At 37.9% G+C, this 12,200-nt stretch overlaps 1 protein-coding gene across 1 annotated transcript in view; it reads right to left on the reverse strand.

Annotated features, from left to right (window-relative positions):
• NMBR (neuromedin B receptor) overlaps positions 1 to 12,200 on the reverse strand; it is a 539,948-nt gene that overhangs the window by 229,830 nt on the left and 297,918 nt on the right. The gene's annotated exons all lie outside the window — the stretch shown is intronic.

Genomic DNA, 12,200 nt, shown 5'->3' on the forward strand with positions numbered 1-12,200 from the left:
CATTCGTGAGTCACGGGTTTATATGAATTTTTTTGCACATTGTTTATGTATTTTGGAAGAATCGCACTTCACTCTATATGAGTTTACCTCCTTCTTCATTGTATTGTATGATTAATATTTTATGATTATTATTTATGTATTTATGATATTTATGCACTACTGCACTTTTATTTATTTTGTATTTCTATATATTGCATATATACATTCTTTTACTTAGGAGTAAGTAGCGCCACATAAATAGTTTTTTTTTTTTTTTTTTAAGAAAAGGGGAAGGAATCCGCGGAATTGAGTCGAGAGCCTCCAATATTTCTGAAATGAATACATCCAGGTTGATATCTTCTCAATCAACTACCATGGCAAAATACTTTTAGGTCAAATGTTGGGGATAGAAAGTTATCTATCCATGGCTGCCATACTTTTTCAAATTTAGGAATTGTGTTTAATTCAAGGGATATCATTTTAGCATGAGACATAGTATTGTTCATTCTATTCATTGCTTCATTGATAACCAAGTCTGGAGTTCTCCAGGCCCTTGCCATGGTTTGTTTTGCTGCTGTGAAAAGTTGAACCAGCAGGTTAAATTGGTAATGTGTTAAGTATTCCGGTTTTAAATTAAGGAGAGCCATTACAGGATCAATAGGGATATCCTTCTTAAATAATTTAGATGCCATGTTAAATATTTCTTTCCAAAAAATTTGTGCTTTTAGGGCATACCCACCAGGTATGAAAGTATATGTCTAGATCTGAACAACCGCGGAAACATTGTGCTGAGCTATTCTGCACATAATTAGCAGTCCTGACTGGTACAGGATACCATATAGTTAACACTTTGTAGTTGGTCTCAACCGCCATTACATCGGGGGGAGATTGTTTTTGTTATTGACCAGATACTGTTCCAATCTTCAATTTCTAATGTTCTTTCCAAGTCTAACTCCCATTTTTGTACATATGAATGTTTTCTCAATTCAGGATTCTCTAATATCTGGGAGTATAATAGCGATATTATACCTCTAGTATGTGGGTCATTTTTACAAATTGTTTCAAAACTAGTGAATCGATTAAGTAGGGTTTTAGAATTTAGGTAGGGTGTAAAGAAATTTTTTATTTGGAGATAACAAAATAGTTCAGATTGGGGCAAGCCATATGATTCACAAGGAGTCGGAAAGGAGATAAAAGATGAGGAGTTTACGAATTTATGCATTGACAAGAGATTAAGGGAGGCCCATTCCCTAAATGATTTAGGAGAAACCCATGCAGGGTAAAAAGCTGGATTTTTGTAAAATGAGAGGAGAGGATTGTGCATTGACTATAGTCGGTTCCCGGTTTTAGTTTTATCCCAAAGAGAAAGAAAATGTTTGGTTATAGGATTACGTACGTTTTTATGGTCTTTCTGGGAAATCCAGAGTAAATTGGAAATCGACAATGGGTCACACTCTGCAGCTTCTATGTGCACCCATAGAGGAATTTCGTAATTTGCATATTATTTGGTAATGCTAGCCAGATGAGCTGCCTTATAATAATGTGCAAAGTTAGGGCATCCCAAACCCCCCTTTAATTTAGGGAGAAATAATGTGTATTTCTGTATTCGCGGCTTAGAGGAACCCCATACATATGACAATATTCTATTCTGTAAAATTCTCAGAAAGTATGCAAGCACCGGAATTGGTAATACTCTGAATAAATATAACATTTTGGGAAGTATTGTCATTTTGATTGCATTTATTCTTCCAAACCAAAAAAGTGGTATGTAAGACCAGATTTTTATTAGGTTTGATATATTTTTCAGAGTTGGAGGATAATTTAGTGAAAAAAGATCTGACAATGACGCAGTATTTAGATTAATCCCTAAATATGGGATTGACTTTTCATTCCAATTGAATGAAAGACCTTGTTTTGCTGAGGTTAGCTACAATTCTGAAAGTGATATATTCAACACTAAGCATTTTTTGGGGTTGATAGGCCAGAAAAAGCAGCGAATTCATTAAGTACAGGAATAAGATTGGGGCCTGAGACTTGTGGGGAAGAAAGAAATAATAATATATCATCTGCAAAAAGACATATTTTGTGCTGATATCAACCTAATTCAATGCCTGTTATAGTATTATTTGATCTTATTGATTGGGCAAGTGGATCAATTAAAAGCACAAATAATAAAGGGGAAAGTGGGCATCCCTGTCTTGTACCTCTTTTAATGTTAAAGAATTCAGACTTATATCCTGCATATTTTACATATGCTTGTGGTTTATTGTATAATGCCATGATCCAATTTATAAAATTAGGACCAAAGCCCCATTTTTGCAATGCATAAATCATATAGGGCCAAGATATAGAATAAAAGGCTTTCTTTATATCTAGCGAAATAAAACATGCAGGTATATGTCGTGTTTTTGCAATATGGGCTAGCAGTGTTGCTCTTCGCAGGTTGTCTCCCGCTTGACGTTTGGGCATAAATCCTACTTGGTCTTGATGTATTAGTGATCCAATAATTTTATTTAGACGAGATGCTAGAATTTTTGCTAGAATTTTGATATCGGTGTTTAACATAGAAATTGGACGGTAATTAGAACAAGACGTTTCATCAGAATTAGGTTTCGGAATCGTGCAAATGATTTCCATTAATGATTCTGGTCTAAAAGACTTTTTATATAATAGATTATTAAATGCATCCGCCAACACAGGGGAAATGATGTCTGCAAAAGTGTGATAATAAAGTGCTGTATACCCGTCAGGGCCTGGTCTTTTATTTTTAAATCCTTAATGGCAATCATTACATCCTCTGTAGTTATATGTTCATCTAAAAGATTCTTATGGGAGGAAGATATTTGAGGAAGATTTATATGTGAGAAGAAGGATTCAGCTTCTATAAGGTTGAAATCTTTAGTTTCAGAGTAAAAGAAAAATAAGCTAGATCCAAATTTTCTCACTATTTTGAGTGGGTTACTGGTGTAGGTGTTTCTAGCCCATTTAAGTTTAATTGGTTTAAAAGATTTATTAATGGATTTCAGTGCTCGAGCTAAGTACGTGCCCGATTTATTTGGTTTAACATAAAAAGCATGTTTGGTACGGTACAGTGATTTATCAGTAGAATTTGTAAGGAATAAATCGTATTCCAATCATGTTTTTTCTAGTTTAAATTTTGTTGCCGGGGTCGGATTGTTTTGGAAATTTATGAAAGAGGAATTAAAATCAGTTTCTAGTTTCCTTGCTAAATTTATATGTTCCCGTTTGAGTTTTCCTGATTGTTGTTGAATTATTCCTCTTAGAACGGGTTTGTGTGCTTCCCAAGGAGTCAATGGGGAAATGTCTGAGCATGCGTTGTTTTTGAAATATTCTTTTAAGGCTATTTCTATTAATATGCGATGAGATGGGTGTTCTAATAATAGGTTTGGGAGGTACCATGTATGATCATGTGTTTTGGGTATAGTAGACGCTATAGAAGTAAAGACTGCATTATGGTCGGACCAAGGAATTGTAATAATATTGGATACAAAGATCTCTGGCACCATTCCTATAGTCAAAAAGATATGATCAATACGACTGAAAATTTGATGTGGATGCGAAAAATATCTATTTTCTTTTAGTAGGATTATTTTCTCTCCAAGAGTCCACTAAGTTAAATTTAGAGAGGAGCTGAGAGAAAGAATGTTTAGATTGATTATTGGGAGGAGTAAAAGGGGTTTTGTCCAAAAATGGGAGAATGACCTGGTTGGAATCTCCACATATGATAAGTGATCCTATTCTATTGGAGTTTATTACTTGAAAAAGGTGTGATAGAAGGGGTAAAGGGTTTTTTTGTTACTAAACAATAGTAATGGCTGTGTCCACAATAAATCCGGTAAGTATTAGATAACGACCTTCCGGGTCTTTAATTTCATTTGGTATTGTAAAAGGAGTAGACTGATGGAAAGCTACAAGAGTAGCACGTTTCTTGGCATCAGCTGAGGCTGTGAATACCTGGGGGTATGAGGAATTATAAAATTTGGGTGTTGAATTTTTCGTAAAGTGTGTTTCTTGTAAGCACACAATATGTGCTTTTTTGGCCTGAAAAGTTCTAAAAGCTTTTGTACGTTTTTGCGGAATATTTAAACCCTGAACATTCAGGGATAGAATATGCAATGGTGCCATAACAGTTGTTCAGTCAGCGAACCAATCTTACCATATAAATCAGAATGCTGACTTCTCGCCCCAATGTCCGCAGAAAAAGATAGTAATGGGAAAGAAAAAGGTCCAGGAAGATCTGGAGTGGGTTAGGAACCAAAGATAAGTGAGATCATGTAACAAATATGTACAATAAAGATAATAAAACAGTCAAGGTGTACCCGTGATGTAGGATAAAATCCTCCATCAGGGGGAATGTTGCCAACACTGACTCCCCTCATAATATAACTAGGGATCCAACGAAGGCGAATTGGGGCGCACGAATCTTCCGTGAGCAGAACACTCGTCTCAAAATATATTAAATGTAAACATCATAATGACGTTTGTAATAAATAAAACATGCCACCTTATGGATGAAACTCATTCATGATGATTAAAATCAACAATAATGTATAGTTAAGAGAAAGAAAAAAAAAAAAAGAAAAAATATATATAAATCAAAAGGACCATAAGGGTCAATTTGGAAAAATGGATAGAAATATAAATTTGAAATTTACAAATTAAAAATAAAAGTAAAAATAAAAATAAAAAAAAATAAAACTAAAAAATAAAAATTAGAAATTAAAATACGTTAATAAAAAATAATAATAATAAAAATAAAAAGTATGATATTATGTCCAGGTTCTGGGATAATTCAAAAATGTGTAATCCATTTGTTATTGGGAGTAAGTTAATCTACCAATGATAATGGATATTCAGAAATTCTCTTCCATGCAGGGATTATAATTGCGATTTCCCTCTTTGCGATTTTCATTCCATAACATCTTCTTGTTCTTGAGGTGGGGATGCATGCCTACTTCTTTTGTGTTGGTGTTGTTTTCCATTTTTCCCCAAAATGAGATGCATTTCTTTGTGAGAAAGCAGATTCTGTTCTTCTTCTTGAGGCTGGAGCATTTTGAGGAGATTCAGTCAGCTTTAGATCTTGTAATGCTTGTTGAAGTTCTTCAGATGATCTGTAAATGTGTCTGGTACCTTGGTGGGTAAATCTTAGGGAAAACGGAAACCCCCATTGGTATTTTATATTGTTTTGTTGCAGTTCCATTAATTGAGGTTTCATTGCATGTCTTTTGGAGATAGTTAGTTGGGAAAGGCCCACAAATAACTGGTAATTATGACCCTGAAAGACTAGATTAGGTTTTTCTCTAGCAGCAATTAACAATTGTTCCTTTGTTTTGAAAAAATTTAGCTATAATATCTCTCGGGGGGGCCGTCTGCTTTTTTGGGCATGAAAGCCCGGTGCACTCTGTCCATTTCCAATCTTTCCAATGGTATTCCTGGTAATAATTATTGACATAGTGCTGTGACTGAGGATTGTATATCTATAACGGATTCTGGAATCCCTCTGATACGCAGATTTGATCTTCTAGCTCTGTTCTCATAATCCTCTAACTTTGTTCTGTAATACAATATTCTCTTCTTTAAGAATATCTATTTCTGTCAGGAATTCTTGTGTTGAATTTTCAATATCTTCCATTCTAATTTCAAGTGCTGCTGTGCGGTGTCCTAATTCCCTAATCTCCTTAGTAAGATTTTCAGTGATTTGTTCTGAAGTTTGTTGTAACGCTTTATGTAGCATTTTTTCAAATTGTTTCAAAATATTTTGAGGAGAAGTAGTTTCTTGTGGGGCTGAATGAGATACAGATAACTCATTATCAGAATCTCCTGAGGAAACAGGCTGTATTAAGTTCAATTTTAGCTTTTGTTTAGCGCTGCGTTCTGAGGTGATTTGCACCATTTTATGTGACACCTGTGCTTGTGTGCCTCCTAATTTGGATTTTGGCTTAATGCGGGCTCCTCCAAGCACCATTTTTATATTAAAATGTTCCTCTCACCTCTCCAGTATAAATGACGATAGTAACCTCGCCGGGTTACCTCTATTCAGTGGGTAATCTCCTCACTTAGCGGAGCTCTAGCTGAGCATAACCGTCCTGCTAGACTCCGCGCATGCGCCCGCCCTGTTTGTTTTTTATCCTTAACTGGTCTTTCCTTAAAAAGGAATTATACTCAAATGTAACTCTTTATATCAATGTGCTATTAATACCTACTTCTGCTTTGGCAGCACCCTGAACATCTTTCACATTTCAGAAATATTGCTGAAAGTAGTTGCAGAGATTTTGCTGAAAGTCATATCAACAGTGCATGTGCACTTTAAGTCACATTCAAGGCATCCTGACTATGCCAATATCTGCAGAGCACCTTGCTGTGTTTACATTATCCCCCATCTCCCATGGTGAGGAGCACTGAGGGAAGAAGCATCTAAATAGGAAGGACACACAGGAAAACCATGAAGATGGTGGAGGCCTCATTGCTAGCCGTGCAGAAATGGCTTACAGCAGAAAAACACAATTGAACACAATATTGAGGTACAGATTCTTTATTGAGGAAATCTTTACTTTCTTTGCGAAGGAGGGTATGCATTTTGGGGGATCGGACTGCTGGGTTTAAAGCTCACTTTTTGACCTATAACAACTACATCAGCTTCTGACAGCCATCTTCCTGAGTGGACTGTGGACACTCTTGTGTGCTGTTGGTTGCAAATATCTGCACAGGTGCTAGTAATGTAATATTTACCTCTTGTACAGTATATGTCTGCAGGTATTATTAACAAAATCCCAAGCCCAAACTACCTAACCCTAAAGAAAAAGGGTGCCAAAATTAACACCAGTTGAAAAGTATACAGCTGAATATTTCAATGGGGTTTAGCATAAGGATTGGGCAGAGTCTTGACCTCAGATCCAGGAGGCTCAACATAGTCACACAGGTTATAAAAATATCACAAAAATTTCCTGCAGCTCACACTTTTGCTATTTAACATAGCAAGAATCTAAACATAAACAAAATTGCACTAAAATTTGTGTATGTGTGTGTGTGTGTGTGTGTGTGTATATATATACATATACTATATTGTCAAAAGTATTCGGACGCTTGCCTTTACACGCACATGAACTTTAATGGCATCCCAGTCTTAGTCCGTAGGGTTCAATATTGAGTTAGCCTACCCTTTGCAGCTACAGTGGATATAAAAAGTCTACACACCCCTGGTAAAATGTCAGGTTTCTGTGATGTAAAAAAAATGAGACAAAGATAAATAATTTCAGAACTTTTTCCACCTTTAATGTGGCCTATAAACCGTACAACTCAGTTGAACAACAAACTGAAATATTTTAGGTGGAGGGAAGTAATAAAAAAAAACTAAAATAATGTGGTTGCATGAGGGTGCACACCCTCTTGCAACTGTGGATGTAGCTGCGTTCAGAATTAAGCAATCACATTCAAACTCATGTTAAATAAGAGTCAGTATACACCTGCCATCATTTAAAGTACCTCTGATTAACCCCAAATAAAGTTCATCTGTTCTAGTAGGTCTTTTCTGACTTAGTCGCATCCCACAGCAAAAACCATGGTTCACAGAGAGCTTCCAAAGCATCAAAGGGATCTCATTGTTTAATGGTATCAGTCAGGAGAAGGGTACAAAAGAATTTCCAAGGCATTAGATATACCGTGGAACACAGTGAAGACAGTCATCAAGTGGATAAAATATGGCACAACAGTGACATTACCATGAACTGGACGTCCCTCCAGAATTAATGAAAAGATGAGAAGAAAACTGGTCAGGGAGGTTGCCAAGAGGCCTACAGCAACAATAAAGAAGCTGCAGGAATATCTGGCAAGTACTGGCTGTGTAAATAAAGAAACACATATGTGAGAGTACCCGAAGCTGCACAACCCAAAAAGAGTTCCAAAGAATATAGAAGGTTTCCCCAGGGTTTTTTTTTAGCAGCAAAACATTAATGTTGATAGAGTAGATCGAAAAATGGAAGGTATATTCAAATGTGCAATAGATTTATTAAAAAATACAAACTCTGGTTCAGGTAAACAAACAACAACATATTACATTGCTCATGGCAAAGATGCCCCCAGGAGAACATAGCTTGACAGTTACATATACAACATTAATAACATTGTTATCCACATGAATACCCCAATGCATTTCCACCCATTCTGGTCTTCTTCAGGGGGATTTAGATTCTAGGGAAATGTATCAAAAGAAGTATAATTAAATTGGAACTTTGGTCAGTATAGAACATCATTGTACCATTTCAAATTGTGCAAAAAAAATGTCTCCCCATATATATGGAGGTGTATTTACCATTAAGTGGATAATATGATGAAGATGCATCGCACAAACCAGATTTGTTAAAAGCATCCGAATTCAAAAATCCCAGTGACCACACATATTCCCTCCACGCTCTCCAGGCGGACCCACAGTCCATCGGACTTGCAAGGGGCCACACGCCCCTTGGAAGGGAGGACGGGGGCAAGGCACCTGCAGTTGGGTATTAAGTATTAGTATTAAGGTATTCTGTAAGTATCTAGTACATATGCGACTACCGACTGGCCCGTACTGAAACAAATATTTAATTCATATTGGTTGGACCTAATGGTTTTAGTGTATGATTTGACTATTGTTTAGATTAGTTTATAATTTGTTTAATTTTAATTATTAGAAATAAGATAAATTAGATAGAAATACAATAGGATGGATTAATTAAAATAATATAGATAATGATATAGATAAAAAAATCCATGTTTTGGTTAAATAAACAGAATAGAGGTTGTATAGTGCTAAGTATGAGTGTTGGGGTGTTTTTATTAACACCCCAATAAAAACTTTTCTTTTAAATAATGGGGAAATCTAGTAACTATATTAAATAGTGATTATATTAAAAGCCCCAAAAGGGGAATATAATGTAAATGAATGAGATGTTCAAAAAAGTACCGATGTCAGCCAGTCTTGTGTGTTCCAAGTGCTTCACTTACCTATTGCTTAGCCTAGTCGTGTGTGTAATGGCGGCATTCCCGAGATCACCTTGGGATCATCTGGGAATTGCCTATTTATATTATGTTTCAATGAATTACCCATAGGTTGCCGGTGCCAAACTCCTCCCCGTCAGGAACTCCCCTGCTCGTCCCTGTCGCTACACTAGCAGCATCTGCGTGGCCCCCTTGGCGTTCCCGGAGGGCGTGAGCTGCAGCAACTGCCGCCCCCTTCCGACGCAATTGCGTGGAATAGTGCGCGTGTATGATATCACCGACAGTCCAGCGCTGATCAAAAGGAATGCCGCCGGCACGTTAAAGGCTCCCCACAGTGGCCCTTGATAAAAAGGCCTAACTGCAGGAAACACAGATGGGGAAAAACGCAAAATGAATTGCATCTCCCCCTGTGCCGGGAAGCCGGATGGAAAGGGGAACCCCCACCCAGTGCAGGGGAGTTGAACGCAATGGCCCATGGAAAATGAAGACTGAGTGCCAAAACATGATATGAAATAAACAAATATAGAACTGAATGCACAGAGATATCAATTGAATCTAGTCATGTATATACATATTGTGTTATTATATTAATTGTTTATTATAGGAGGTGAAAGCATATTAGGTCAACCAATTGGATGAAAGATGGGGAGGGAAAAATGATTGTTTTCCTTCATCCCAGGAGTATTGTTCTCCTATGCCTGAATAGTTGATACAATCTATCCAGGCTACATCCTCAAACAATTGGGATATGCCTCATCTCATGTTGGGTCTCTTATGTGTTAAAAAGGGAGCGGGTGTTTAACCACCCAAATAGACAAGCGTACTGGCTGTGTGGTGCACGTGACAACAATCTCCCATATTCTTCATATGTCTGGGCTATGGGGTATAGTGGCAAGACAAAAGCCTTTTCTTATGAAGAAAAACATCCAAGCCCGGCTAAATTTTTCAAAAACACATCAAAAGTCCAAAAAGCATGTGGGAAAATGTGTTATGGGCTGATAAAATCAAGGCTGAACTTTTTGGCCATAATTCCAAAAGATATATTTGGCACAAAAACAACACTGCACATCACCAAAAGAACACCATACTCACAGTGAAGCATGGTGGTGACAGCATCATGCATTGGGGCAGTTTTTCTTCAGCTGGAACAGGGGTCTTAGTCAAGGCATAGGGAATTAGGAACAGTTCCAAATACCAATCAATATTGGCACAAAACCTTCAGGCTTCTGCTAGAAAGCTGAACATCAAGAAGGAACTTCATCTTTCAGCATGACAACGACCCAAAGCATACAATCCAAATCAACAAAGGAATGGATTCACCAGAACAAGATTAAAGTTTTGGAATGGCCCAGCCAGAGCCCAGTCCTAAATCTGATTGAAAATCTGTGGGGTGATCTGAAGAGGGCTGTGCATAGAAGATGCCCTCGCAATCTGACAGATTTGGAGTGTTTTTGCAAAAAAAAGAGTGGACAAATATTGCCAAGTTAAGATGTGCCATGCTGATAGACTCATACCCAAAATGACTGAGTGCTGTAATAAAATCAAAAGGTGCTTTAACAAGGTGCTTTATGGTTGCACACTTATGCAACCATATTATTTTTATTTTTTTATTTTTACTTCCCTCCACCTAAAACATTTCAGTTTGTTGTTCAACTGAGTTGTACAGTTTATAGGTCACATTAAAGGTGGAAACATTTCTAAATGATTTATCTTTGTCTCATTTTTTTACATCACAGAAACCTGACATTTCAACAGTGGCGTGTAGACTTTTTTTATCCACTGTATAACAGCTTTAGCTCTTCTGGGAAGGCTGTCCACAAAGTTTAGGTCTAAGGAAATGTTTGACCAATCTTCCAGAAGCGCATTTGTGAGGTCAGGAACTGATGTTGGATGAGAAGGCTTGGCTCACAGCCTAATTCAGCCCAAAGGTGTCCTGTCGGGTCAAACATTCCCGTAGACACACTCCTAAACCTTGTGAACAGTCTTCCCAGAAGAGTTGAATCTGTTATAGCTGCAAAGGGTGGGCCAACTTAATATTGAGCCCTAGGGACAGGCGTCCTAATATTTTTGACAATATAGTGTGTGTATATATATATAAATATATATAGTATCTTACAAAAGAGAGCGCACCCCTCACATTTTTGTACATATTTTATTATATCTTTTCATGCGCTTGGGTTCGGCACATCACGGATCTTGTGGACAGATTACTGGGAGGGGCTGGGGAAGACCCGGCTGTCATGGTGCACGTTGGCACCAATGACAAAGTCAGAGGCAGATGGAGTGTCCTAAAGAACGATTTTAGGGACTTAGGAGCTAAATTGAGGAAAAGGACCTCCAAGGTAGTGTTCTCAGGAATACTACCGGTACATCGAGCCACACCAGAGAGGCAGAGGGAGATTAGGGAAGTAAACAAGTGGCTGAAGAGCTGGTGTAGTAAGGAGTTGTTTGGGTTCCTGGAGGACTGGGCCGACTTCTCAGTCGGTAACCGGTACTATAGAAGGGACGGACTGCACCTAAATGAGGAGGGTGCAGATCTGCTGGGAATGAAGATGGCCAAAAAGTTAGAGGGGTTTTTAAACTAGGCGATGGGGGGGAGGGTCCAGAGACAGTGATAGCCAGCGCGGAAGATATTCCAGAGGGTAGTATTGGGGGCATTAGTGGTAGGTTAACCAAAGCACAAAAACACAAGGTGAGTATAGTAGCAAGTCCAAGTTGCAATCTTGAAACACCCAATACGAGGACAATATGCGACCGGTCTAAACTATGTGGCATGTTCACCAATGCCAGGAGCCTGGCGGACAAGATGGGTGAACTAGAGATACTGTTGTACAAGGAGGATTTGGATTTTGTGGGAATTTCAGAGACCTGGTTTAACAGCTCTCATGATTGGCTGGCAAACATTCAAGGGTATACCCTATACCGCAAGGATAGAGAGGGTAAAAAAGGGGGAGGGGTATGCCTATATATCAAGAATAATGTACAAGTGAATGTGAGAGATGACATTACTGAGGGGGCTAGGGAGGAGGTGGAATCTTTATGGGTAGAGCTCCAAAGGGATGAAGCTAAGGGGAAAATAATACTGGGAGTATGCTATAGGCCCCCTAACCTGAGGGAGGAAGTGGAGATGGATCTCCTATCACAAATTGGATTAGCAGCAAGGATGGGAAGTGTTATCATTATGGGGGATTTTAATTATCCATACATAGACTGGGCGGAGGGAACCG

Source organism: Aquarana catesbeiana, linkage group LG04 (assembly GCF_042186555.1).
Source record: "Aquarana catesbeiana isolate 2022-GZ linkage group LG04, ASM4218655v1, whole genome shotgun sequence".
NCBI lineage: Eukaryota > Metazoa > Chordata > Amphibia > Anura > Ranidae > Aquarana > Aquarana catesbeiana.